The sequence below is a fragment of the Rattus norvegicus genome, chromosome 1, assembly GCF_021556685.1.
Source record: "Rattus norvegicus strain SHRSP/BbbUtx chromosome 1, alternate assembly SHRSP_T2T, whole genome shotgun sequence".
Lineage (NCBI taxonomy): Eukaryota > Metazoa > Chordata > Mammalia > Rodentia > Muridae > Rattus > Rattus norvegicus.
The window spans coordinates 33,891,957-33,904,781 of NC_141534.1; the positions used below are offsets into that span (position 1 = coordinate 33,891,957).

The following is a 12,825-nucleotide window of genomic DNA, read 5'->3' on the forward strand; positions in this document are numbered from 1 at the left end:
ACACACACACGCATGAGAGAGAGAGAGAGGGAGAGAGAGAGAGAGAGAGAGAGGGAGAGAGAGAGAGAGAGAAACAGTAGAGACAGAGAGACATGCAGACAAACATCCTGATCTAAGCACCGTTCCCAGAGACACCACACCTCATACAATATTAGATGTCGTAGGATGTGTCTTCAAGGCTACATACATAACTTGGATATAGTGCAACTTATGAGCTAGGGACAATAAGTAAGCAAAGGGCTTCAACCATGGATATTGTGTGGGTGGAGGAGTCCAGCCTGCCTCTGTTCAAAGAATCAAGAAAACCCTTAGTATTTTCAAAACATAGGGAAGCCCAGAGGGAAGTAAAATCACAAAGCTACAAATAAAGCAGATCTCTCTCTCTCTCTCTCTCTCTCTCTCTTCTCTCTCTCTCTCCCTCCCTCCCTCCTTCCCTCCCTCCCTCCTCTCTTTCTGTTTCTCTCTCTGTCTGTCTTTGTCTCTGTGTCTCTGTCTCTTTCTCTGTCTCTCTCTCTCTCTGTCTGTCTCTCTCTGTCTCTCTCTGTGTGCATGCATGCAACTACATAATTAGACAACACACACACACACACACACAAACATACACACATGCATGCACTTTTGTTCAGACTGTTTGAGAGCTTGGTAAATTATGCCTCTTTAGTGTTAGTTGTTTAATTGAAAAAAGAACAGTACATTCACCAACATTAGCAGAGTTAACGTTTACTGACTTAGAAGCATGTGTATGATGTCCTGCCTACATCTGTTTCTGTGCATCCTGTACTTAGGTGTTGACTGAAGAGGCCAGAAGAGACAGTCCTGATTCCCTGGAACTGGAGTTACAGATGGTCATGAGGCTCCAGTAAGGAATCAAACCTGGGTCCTCTGAAGGGTCAGCCAGTACTTCATCTTAAACCATCCAACATCCTCCATTTATGGCTGTTTCATTCCCCCACTGCTTGCATTTCAATGGACCTTTGTGGCATTGTCCTCTTGTCTAAGACCATGGATAATCGGCAGCCCTTGGAGTCTCCTTGTTTTTAGTTATGCTGACACTGAAGGAGAGAAACTTCTTTGTGAAGCACTTGAGGCTAACACCTGAGGATGTAGTTTTCCAGGATCCTCCGAGAAGTTAGACACAACAAATATTTTGTGGGGCTAAAGAAACAGCTCCAAGATGGCAGGTGCAGTGTCCCCTTCCCAGGACCAATGCCAGGCAGACAGTCACATGCAGCTGTAGCCCTAGGGGGTCTGACACTCTCTTCTGACCTCTGGAGGTCCCTGCATCCATGTGTACACAGTCACACACATGTGCACATAGTTTACAAATATGTTATAAAGCTATTTTAAATACCAGTGAAATTTTTGTGCCTTAAAATATGTAATTCTGCCTAACATTAGCTGGACATGGCCTGGGCATCAAAGCCCAGGATGGTTTTCCTTACCCTCTATGTGGTGTTGCCTGGTTTCTCTTCTCTGTAGCTACAATGTATTTCATTTATTTAAGAAATCCATAAGGAGGGACTTTAGAGATATCGTGGACCTGCAGCCCATCATGTATTGTTGCCCTAGTGAGCTGAGCTCTGCAGATGTTCCCACATCAGAAAGGGGCTTTTCCATCCCACAGTCCTGCACTGTGGTTAGCTCAGTCTAGCCCTGTACTATGTATAGCAAAGGCTGCCTCTCCCACCTCTGCTTCACTGACATGGCCTCCCAGGCTTTGCTTCCACACTCCATTAAGGTCTTGAATTGTCTTGGAGTTGGGATTAACTAAGATTCAATGAGAGGAAGCTCTTCACCAGGCTCTCCTGTCCCTGAGACACTCCGTCATGAGGTTATAGCGTTTCCTTATTTTCTGAGAACAAAAACCATCATCGTTGTTCTCTGGATCCTTTCTACTGGCCTTGTAGATGACAGTGCTTGTCTGTGTACTATCCAATCTATCAAAAGCTCTGTCCAGTCAGTTTAGCAAGAACTTGCCATTCCCTGCACCCATCGTCTGCTTTCGGCAGAATCCTGTTAGACTGGTTTAGACAGATGTCCTGATTCACACAGTTTCCCGAAACTTTCTACCCTCAGGCCCTCACCTGCTCCTCAGTCCCAGGACTCACAAGGCCTGAGGATAAGCGGAACTGGGTCCGTATTAGGCTTCTGTTGAAATAGTCACTTTTGCCGCTGTGCAGCGGTGCTCGCTGTTGGGCAAAGCTCATCTGATTCATTCCTAGGATCTGCAGTTTTTACGCCTGAGGTGGGACTTCCATTATCTAGCTGAAAGTTTACTTTAATGATGGGAAGAAAGTTGTGCTCTTTGAGAACCAGAAGCTCTGGAATCGAAGGCCACTGGTGGACTGGCAAATTCAGACTGGAAGCAGTACAGGCAGCAATAGACATTTGACAGACTCAAGGGGACAGCAGTACAGCCTGCCTGGAGGAGAGGGCACCTATTAGGACCTGACTTCCACCCCCAGGTAAATCAAGAATCCCGTGGGCATAGGCTCATGGAAGACCTGGGCAGTTCCTCTTTCATCGAGTGGAAGGCAGAGAAAGAAGAGCTGCGCCAGGGAGCCTGAGGAACTGTGATACCAAGAGCTGAAAGTGTGCGGACTTGACATCTATGTATTGCAGATGGCAACTGAGTTTCTTTGCTTCTGAGTGGTGCTTCAGAGTGACCTTTCCAGTGACCACACCCCCGTGTAACTTCTCTGACACAGGGCCCTGGTGAGAGCAGCAGGCTACGAATGCCAATGAGGAGCACCTCACCCTCTCTCTCTCCCTCTCTCTGCCAGTCAAGATGGAGGTCATGAAGAAGCTTTTTTAGTGCCCATGACCTCAGATAAGAGGCACAGCCTCTTGGGTCTTGGACTGGGTGGAAAGTCACCTCATGCTCAAACGCACCATGACGATGAGTCTGTGTTTGACCAGACTTGTTATCCTGACAGCTTTGGCATTGGCCTCGTGAGAGCTCAGCCAAGCCATGAGTGGTGACCACAGATGGACTGGAGAGCCCAGTCATGGACTCCTTCCCTCCCTATTACCTAATTTCCAACTCCCTTCTGGCATCCTTTAGACATTCTTCTGGTTTGGACCCAATCCATGGGTCCTGTTTCACCCATCAGAGTCTAAATCAGCTGTGGCTAGTGCGACAAGAAATGACCGACCACGTGACCTTCACCCCAAAGTGTCAGCCGTGGTCTTCATCACCCCCAACACAGGAAAACTCCTTTCTCCACATATGACACCTTCACACAAGGTCTTGAGAACAGTGACTGCAGGACCCATGAGAACGGACTGAAGGAGCCTGCATCTTCCAACAGGACTAATGCCACAGACGGGCAGTTGGAGGAGGATGCTCTCACAGCTGAGGCTCCGTGACTCTTGTTTGGACTTTATGACGAATGTATCATGTTTTCAGGGACATGAGCATGCCTGCAAAGTGGATTTGAGTCTAAACTCTTGGTTCTATCATGAGGGAGAGATTAGTGGTTCCCGAGCCCTGCCAGAAACCCAGCTGTATAGACAAGCCACAGTGATCTAACCTCCCTAGCTATGAACTGGCCGGCACAGCTGCAATGGGGGAGCAGTAGCCTGAGGTGTGAGAAGGAGCTTGTGTGGAGTGGGAAGGTTTTGACTGTTTGTGGATTCTGGGGTTGAGCTGAGGGTTGCTGTTTCACGAGAAGAGAAAGAGCTGTGTGCCACCATCCCAGAGGGGCACAGAACGAGCAGAGAAGAACGCAGAGAAGACGTGGGAGCTAATCCTTTGGGAAAGACAGCAATGCCAGAGGGTAAACAACAAGCAGGAGAAAAGGAGGTGGACCACTTTCATCCAGAGGAAGTGACTAATGCTCCAGTTTCAAAAAACTGGGTAATAAAAAGAAAGATTCACTAAAAATCTGCCTTAAAATATTTGGTAATTCTCAGGGAGGAATTAGAGAGACGCACATCCTCTTCTTGACCAGATTTTTCCTGGTGGTGCCTTTGGCCCAGCGCACCTCCACACACTGCACATGATCTTTGGGACTTGCACATGTTTTGTGGATGCTTCCTAGCTCGGTGCTTCCCGGCTCCCAGAATGCCGTTTGAATTGCAGTCAAGTCGTTATCTGTAAAATTGTAGGTATCTGTCCTTTCCTTCTTCTGCTCTGTCAGGCTTTCCTCTTCTGCCCATGATCATGGGGCAGAGATAATATCTGAAAGCAAAGGAGCTTGATGTGCTCCTCAGTTTACCTTAATTAGCCTTTTAAGAATTACCTTTTAAGAATTGAAAATTTAGTTGGAAGTATTGAAAAGTCTTTTGGGTTTTGTTTTGTTTTGTTTTGTTAGCTCCTTTGAAACAAAAAATTTTAAACGACATCCCCAGATTAAAGATGAGGCAAAAACCTTTTGGACAACAAACTCCGAATGCTCATATTTTCTCCTTCCTCCACAGTAAAGCTAAACTAAACATTCAAGCTAGAAATAATTCAATGAGTGGGTGTCAGCCATTTCAAGAACCTAACTGAACTCTACCTAACTGGACAGTCTGTAATTTTTTCCAAATGTCTAAGGAGCACTAGTTTATTAAATCTAAAATTTTTCCCTATACAAGATATAAATTGTCACATTTTTATACAAATGAACCAACCTAGAAAACGGCAGGAGTTTGTGTTCTTCATTCAGACTCAGAGTCCCGTCTGCTTCCATGTTCCTCCATAGCATTGCTGACAAAGATCTAGAACGATGTCTGAAGAGGTAGCCATTGAGGGAAGTATTTGCTAACACATGTGTGAGGTCCTAAGGTCAGATGGGGGAGCCCAGGGGAAGCAAGAGGCTGAAGCTGCAGCACAAGCCTGTCATCCCTGCATTTCTACATCGGGGAGGAAGACACAGGAGGATCCCACCTGTCAGCCAGCCTAGCATAGGAGGTGGTGAATGAGCGATCTTATCTCAAAGCAGAAGATCAACACAGAGACTGTGCTCCAACTTCCATGTGCAGGCTCATGAGAGTGTGTGTACACACACATCACGTGCACACTGAGAGAGAAAGAAGTAAAACAAGAATGTCCGAAAGCCCCGGTGACTGTGGGGCTCTGTATCTGCTGCATCTGTCATTGAAAGTGATGATCTTAGATAGTGTACACGTCACGATTAGCACACTTGACTGACATGAAAGAGTGCTGTGTTCCCATTAAATTGTATTTTGGTGTGTATGTACGGGAGGGACAGGACACACAGGATGGGTTTTTGTTTCCTGTGGGATTTATGGAGCATAGCATACAAGAATAAGTGTGTGTATGTGTGTGTGTGTATGCATGCATGTGTGTATACACATGTGTATGTGTGCATCAATGTATGAAAATGTGTGTATACATATATGTGTATACTTGTGTAGTGTGTACATATATAAGTATGTATACGTGTGTAGGCATATGTGTGTGTTTGTGAGTATATATGCATGTGCATGAGTATATATATATATATATGTGAGTATATGCATGTACCTATGTATGAAAATGGGTGTATAGTTGTATATATATATACATGAGTGTGAGTGTGCACATGTATATGGATGAGTGTGTATGTGTGTAGGCCTGTGTGTGTGTGTGTGTGTGTGTGTGTAAGGAATTCCACATTCAGAAGTTAATACTATTGCTTTCTTTTCACTCCTGAAAAAACAAATAGGAAAAGGGAACCATGGTATATTTTGAGTAAAAGGCCCTCAGGTGTCCTGGATTTTACCACTTTCTTCTAAGTTGAAATCATTTTCAATCCAGGTCAAGGAGATAGGAAGCTTGAGTCCAGGTGTCAGATTGGTGCTTTCAGGAAATGAAAGGGGCACATTCCCCCACCCACCCCAGAATGAGGGCATGTCATAAATGCCTATCCATCACATTTCAGCAACATATTTCCAAAAGGAAGATTCTGGAAGCTGAGTGCTTAGTCTACTCAGTTCTACTTTGTGTTCATTCCGATGGTCTCTGATTGTGGGTATGGACGCTCTGCCTTCTGGAACAGAGCACGAACATCTTGAGCTGTAGCAGAACTCAACTGTCATTCCTTTTCTCTAATGCAGTGTTTAGAGGATGCTGCCCCTCTGAAAGGTACTCAGCACTGTCCTATATGGTGGCACACACCAGAGGAAGATTTAGGCAGGCTTGGGGCATGTAGGACAGAATAGTCCTCAGTGGAAGGCCCTTGAGTATCTTATATACTCCAGATACATCACTGTCCCCTTGTAAACACAGCAGTGTGCACAACTTCACATTGTGTTCTGGGAAATATGTTCCAAAACCCAAAGGGACATGAACAACCACAGATGCCATGTTTCCCTCATATGCACAAATACATGAACTAACATGACATAACTTTTCCAGTGTAGCAAACACTCATCTCCAACTTGGTCAGAACATTTGCCACTGAGGTAAGTAAGCTGAACCTGAATTTCTTGTTTGTTTTTGCAGTGTCCCAAGTGGAAAATATTATATGTTCTTACCTTATTAAGTTGAAGACTTTTGTCTTTTCACACACATAAAAGAGCACGCTATGGCTTCTCTTTGTCAGATCGGAAAGGCTAGTCTCACTACTCTCGTGCTCTGGGTCTCTTATTAAATAAGAAAGGCTCAGCTCAGCAGAAATGCTGAGATCTCAGACAGTGGGTGTGACAATTGGGGTGGGTATGAGTGACTATTGGGAGGGTAAACTATAGCACTCAGACATGATGCACTGAGGTAATCCATGTCCTTAGTGGGACACATAGAGACGATCCTGGATTTCACCATGTTTTCCCAAGTGGAACAATTTAAAACTTATGAATTGCCTGTTTCTAGAATTTCCCACTTACTGTTTTTGAACTGCACCAGATACAGGTAACTCGAGCCTATGAATGAGGTTCTACTACTGCACACACAGCTACTTCTGTGAAGACTGATTAGACTGAGCTTCTGTGTAGGAGTTGACTTCTGAGGTAGGAGCACAGAGCTAAGGGTTACTTCTGACCCTGTGGGTGGCATAAGGGGAGTTTACAGCTCACTGAGTTTGTACAGTTTGCCAACCTGGAGATAAAACAAGAACCAATCATCTCTTCTGCCACTCGTAGGTTTCTGAGGAAAGGTAAAGCATTATTTCCCTGGTAAAACTGCCAAAGCCAGAACAGCATGTGAAGAAAACCCAGAGGACCAGGAAAATGTGCATCCTATCCAGGAGGTGGGAGCTGATCCCAAGTCATCCTGGAAATCTGCAGACTTCTGTCATCAGCAGTGCATTCTCTTGAGCGAACGAGAAATCCCACAAGGCTCTTTGCTTAACTTACACAATTTGTATCTAAGTTTGTTGGAGCCCTTCCCTAGTTTCCTACCTAGTTTGCTTCATAAAGTGAAATCCTACCCAACAAAGAGGCAGGCTTACAGAAACAAAACGATAAGATTGTTTGGCCACGGTGAGATAAAGTCTGGAACCAGGCTCCACTCCACTGCAGGCCCTAGTAATGTTTTAAAAAAGAAAAAAACCCAAGGAAGCTGAGACTGAGCCACCCTGGGATGCCCTCTCTCCTTTTCCCTTCCTTCCCACAGTCTGGGGACTTACATAGGATTCAGATTCAATAGGAGCAGATACTTAGGGGGAAAGCTCACTTGATTTAAAAGTTCCTTTTATTAAACACAAGGAATTAGTCTCCGGCTGATCTGATGACTCAAGGCTTCGAGTTGGCCCCCTCCAAGGGCTTTGGAAAGCCTCTTGTGCCCACAGCGGATGCAGCTGACCAAACAGAGGCAGCCAGGGACAGCTGAGTATCAAGAGCAATGGTGTTTTTGGTGGATTCCGATGTAATTGCAATGCCCTGACTGCGCTGACTTCCTCAGTGCAGAAAACCCGAGCTAGGAGTGTCAGCCTCATCTCCAGGTTAGGGACACTGCTCTGGTTCTGGTCATCGGCCTCATATGACCGTTTTCCACATCTGAAGAAAGCCTCTGGTGTGCAGACCTCAGCTCTTCAGCATCCACCACTCTGTGGACATGATAAAAAGCAATCTTACGAAGGATGGGGATAGATCTCCAACAGAGCAGAAAAGAAGTCCCTTTTGGGCACACACACTGCCCCCTTCTCACAGGCATTGAGTCTGACAGGTCCCTCTGGCAGTCCTGTGTTTGCAATCACATTTCCCACAAGTGCAACTGTCAGAAGTGTGTAGGACAATTACGCACAGATGCAAACCGGATTTACAATGGACCCAATGTTTGAACTTTGTCATCCTTAATCATACAAGTCACCTATGAGGAATACACATAAGTCTCCCAGCCAGTAAAGGCTGGGTGGTTCTTGGATTACAGGACCAAATGGAACCATCTGCTTCTGTATAACAGGGGAAATAAAATTGTTTCCTCTCTAAAAATGACTCCATAACCCGATACAGTAGTGAATAGATACCACTGTACTAGAGTTTAGTACACATACACACCATTCAAATATTTGCGCCTTTAATGATCATAATTAATTAGTAGAGAGGGTTTGGCTCTGAGGAGCTGTACTGGAGCCTGCTGCACCCTCATGTAAACGTGGAGCTAGATCAACATCTCTATCTGTAGTCCCAAAACTGTTGACACAGATGTTTGGCTAATCATTCACAGCAAATAACTGTTCCCATAAAGGCTAAGATTCGTCGGACTTGGCATGCTACTCTTTCTTCTGTGAGTCTCATCTGATTATAGATGATGTTTTGTTAGAGTGTATCCATGCAACCTCATAAATGACGGAAAGCCCAAGAAAAACACACAGTCTCTGCCAAAGCCAAATCAAATACTCATCAGAAAAAATGCAGTTTGATTTAGGCTCAGGTACCAAGGAACTTGCCTTGGTCTATTGCTGTGTAAAACTCAAGAAAAGCTATAAAAAGCAACCCTGGCATTAATATCAATTTAAATCCATTCCATTGCCAACATTAACTCCGTTCGTGAGCAGCTGGCTGTATAATCTCAGTACGTGTTGGGGCAGCATCGCACCCTCAAACAGCTATGAAAACCCAGCCTGCAGAGAGGCCAGGTAACATCTCATCTGCATAGACACACCCCACTTCTCATCACGTGACATGCAGTCAGCGCAGGCATGGCCGGGAGCTGCTTATCCTTTATCTTCATCCCTTCTCTCTTGAGTGGCAATTTTCAGAATCTGTTATCTGAGCCCTGTTCACCTTTCTTCTTTGATCATCTGGCCCCATGAGACCTGATCAACAATGCTTCCTCCGTCTTTACCTCCAAGTCCCTGTAAACAAGGAATTATCTGTGCCATTGTTTCTGGAGCTTCCTCTGCAGAAGCTCGCAAGTCCGAGTGAAATCCAGCTGTACTGTGGTTTTTAAGCAATAGAACACCATTTTAGAAGGTATGTGTTTGAGTGTGAAATGCCTGCTGCAGGAGACGATCCCACTGGGTACAGAAGGGAAAGCAAAGACCTAAATGTCCGTAGCAAGCCAGGAACCAGAAAGTAACAGCACAAAGGGGAAGGAAGGCAATGGAAAACTCACAGACTGACATGCTGTGTGTCCATTGCTTGGCTACATATCCTGACAAGAACGCAGCTGACATTTAAGGAGTGGAAGAGGAAGGGGAGTGAATTCTCACTAGGGAAGGAACTTAAGCTATTGGCATTGGGGATGCATGGAGCCTCAACTTTGTGTACAAAAGCTATCTAAAGCTGAAGTCACTACATACCATTGGTATTTCCTCTACACCTAGTCTACCATGGTTTCTCAGAAGAACGTTGTTTACATGCATGCTCACATAGCTCCTGCTTTGGTTTCGATGAGGTCCTTTCTTTACTCCAGTTAAAATCTGCACTGTTAAGTTCCAAAACCAAGACAAGGTGCTACGGTGCCTATTTTACATATCAAAGCAGACCTGGCTCCCAGGTTCTCCCAGCATGCCTCAGTCCCTACCAATCACAGGGTATGGCTGGCATGCCTCGCCCTCTATCCTGAACACTCCAGTCCAGGGGCTGGGCTGCTCTTCCCCTAGATGCTCTTCCCTATATAATCTAGACATTTTGGTTACCTACCCTCTTTGCACCTTTGGCCTTTTTGCTGTACTTGGCCCCTCTTCTCCCTTCCCCTCCTCCTCTCCCCATATGATTCAGGCTCATGACCAGTCAGGATTCTACCAGATGTGTTTGCCATGTCTCCCTTACATCTATAGTAAACTTTCTCCTCCACCATACCTAGGATGTCCTCCTTCCTTCCTTCCTTCCTACCTTCCTTCCTTCCTTCCTTCCTTCCTTCCTACCTTCCTTCCTTCCTTCTTTCCTTCCTTCTTGCCTTCCTTCCTTCCTCCCTCCCTCTCCCACCTCTCTCTCTCTCTCTCTCTCTCTCTCTCCCTCCCTCCCTCCCCCTTCTACCCCATCTCTCTCTCTCTTTCTTTCTCTCTTTCTCTCTCTCTCTCTCTCTCTCTCTCTCTCTCTTTTCATTTATCTACCATGGTTATAAAGAGTCAGTGTCTTTGAGGCTGGAGCTAGAATAACCTTTTCTTTCTCATTTCTATTTTTGAAATTTCTCTTACATGTATGCAATGAAACGTGATCATACTTTTCTTCCTCCAACTCCCCATATATCTTTCCCAGTATAACCCTCCCAAGTTCAGATCTCTATTTTGATAGCCCGTTAAGTGCACTTGGAGGTGCCTATAAGTGATGAGGGTTGGAACATGCTGGACCGTAGGATGGTCAGTCCTTAACAATCATCTTGCTGGGACTGACACACATTCAGAAGGTCGTGTCTGCTTACACCTGGGAAGGTATTTCCAGAAAGGATTGGCCGAGCAGGGGGAACCTGCAGAGCTGACTTCATTGAGGGAAGCAGTACCCCTCCATCCCCAGCCCTGAAAAGATAAAGGAGGTAAGAGTTGAACCTGAGTGCCCATGTCTTCTCTGCCTGCTTCCTGAGAATCATAATCACAGTTTCTACATCCACTCTCCTTTTTCAGATGCCTCTTAACCTGTGAGTAGTAACAACTCCCATCTCCCTTAACTGGTCTTTCTAGGGTGTTTGGACACAGCATCACAAAAGTCATTGACTAAATGACACGATTAGATTGGTATTTTATGTAAAGTTCAGAGGGAACTGGCTCAAGCCTTTGTTTTTTTCCCATGTAGCTTCACGAGGTCAGTCTCCTACAAAGGGTGCAGCAACAAGAAGCCATCTTGGAAGGAAAGCTGTGACACTGAGCCATGATCGTGGACTTCTTAATCTCTAATGTTCCAAGAAAATCAATTTCTTTTCTTTATATTGCTCAGACTCAGGCACTTTGTTATAGTACCAGAAAGTGACTAAGGTAGCAACCTATACAGTCTCACACAGTTTCCATTGGAAAATTCCATTTAAGTTGCCTTTTAAGCAGCAGTCACTGTTAGCATTCTGTCTAAACTCCACTCCCACAGTTACCTGGCAATTGCCAGGTATGTATGATACTGTAAAAGGGGCTGCTTGCCCCCTCTTCACTCTCTTGATCTCTCTTGCTCCTCTCTAGCTCCTCTCTTACTCTTCTCTTCTCACCCTCTCCCCCCTTTGTCTCTCCCCATTCCACTCCCCCCTTCTCTCCACATGCTCATGGCTAACCTCTACTCTTCTACTTCTCTTCTCTTCTCTTCTCTTCTCTTCTCTTCTCTTCTCTTCTCTTCTCTTCTCTTCTCTCTCTCTCTCCTCCTACCCTCTTAACTACCCTCCTCAGGCCCTGAGTAAACTCTATTCTATATTATACCATCATGTAGCTGGTACCTCAGGGGAAGGGATATTTCATGGGCCCACTGAGGCAGCCCCTTCACCCACACCTCCATAGAACCTATCCCCTCTCTCCTTAACCTTTTATAAATACAACATTGGTGTGTTGCCAGGTAACTGTGGCAGTGGAACTTAGAATGGTAACAATCACTAGACCCAATTCTACCACTATTTTACTGTGACATCCCATAGTTGATGTCAGTTTGGGAATGGAAACAATATATTTATTACTTTTTCTTTTAAACAAAGCATCCAAAGAAGAGAGCAGACCAGCTTTGGAGTCTGCAGACTCTGCTAAGTCTCTTACATCTCTGTTTATTTTCACAGCGCTTGCTTGACTCGCGCCGTCATCTGCTGGTTGTCCGCCTTTTCCCAGCAATCCCTCCTCCTCTTAGAAGACCAGCTCAGGGGTCAGCAATTAGGGATCCTCAGCCCCTATGCGTCCTCCGTACACATATGAGTGAGGAACTAAGTATTTTAGCTGTCTTGTGTTTTCATTACATTTGTGTCTCAGTAGCTGTCCATGATCAGTGACTACAATATAGCACATACTGCTCAAAGACTTAGGATGGAGCACGTGGTAAACTCAGTTTAAACTTTCTGACACACTGAGAGAATTGGCTGTTTTATTCATGCATGCATTAGCTGTTTTTAATCATTGCTAGGACCAAGTACCTGACCCAGCAATTTAAGAAAGGAAGGGATTGTTTTGGTCATGGCTTGATAGTAGCTCATTGTCCTGGGAAGGCACCCTGGTGAGGGTGGCTCCAGCTGGGGCCAGCAGGGCAGGAGGTGCCTGGTCACACTAGCCAGTGCCTGGTGACACCACCAAGCCTGCAGTCAGGAAGCTGAGACACATACTGTGCTGGGATCCCCCTCTTTATTCAGTGTGGGACTCCAGCCTACAGGATGATGCCCCCCACATTCCAATCTCTTCTAGTCAATCCTTTCTGGAGATGTCTCCCAGGAGGGTCTCTATAACTAGTCTAGTTGACAATGATTATCTACCATCATTCATTTCTTCCATTCGCAACATTTTAGAGGGTTCTGTGTGACAACCTGGGTGTCACCATAAGGACCGCTGTTCCACTGGGTCA

General features: G+C 45.5%; 1 long non-coding RNA gene across 4 annotated transcripts; it reads right to left on the reverse strand.

Moving 5' to 3' along the window:
• Positions 1 to 7,600: 7,600 nt before the first annotated feature.
• On the reverse strand, positions 7,601 to 11,806 carry LOC120097702 (uncharacterized). Of its 4 annotated transcripts, none has more exons than XR_015654392.1 (4): positions 11,567 to 11,806; positions 10,736 to 10,829; positions 9,672 to 9,796; positions 7,601 to 7,973 (listed from the first exon to the last, which is right to left on the reverse strand). It is a non-coding gene; the product is annotated as an uncharacterized LOC120097702 (long non-coding RNA). The 4 variants fall into 4 exon arrangements; XR_015654395.1 differs by having other exon boundaries at positions 11,581 to 11,805; XR_015654400.1 differs by having other exon boundaries at positions 10,512 to 10,829; positions 11,726 to 11,794.
• Between the last annotated feature and the right edge of the window lie 1,019 nt (positions 11,807 to 12,825).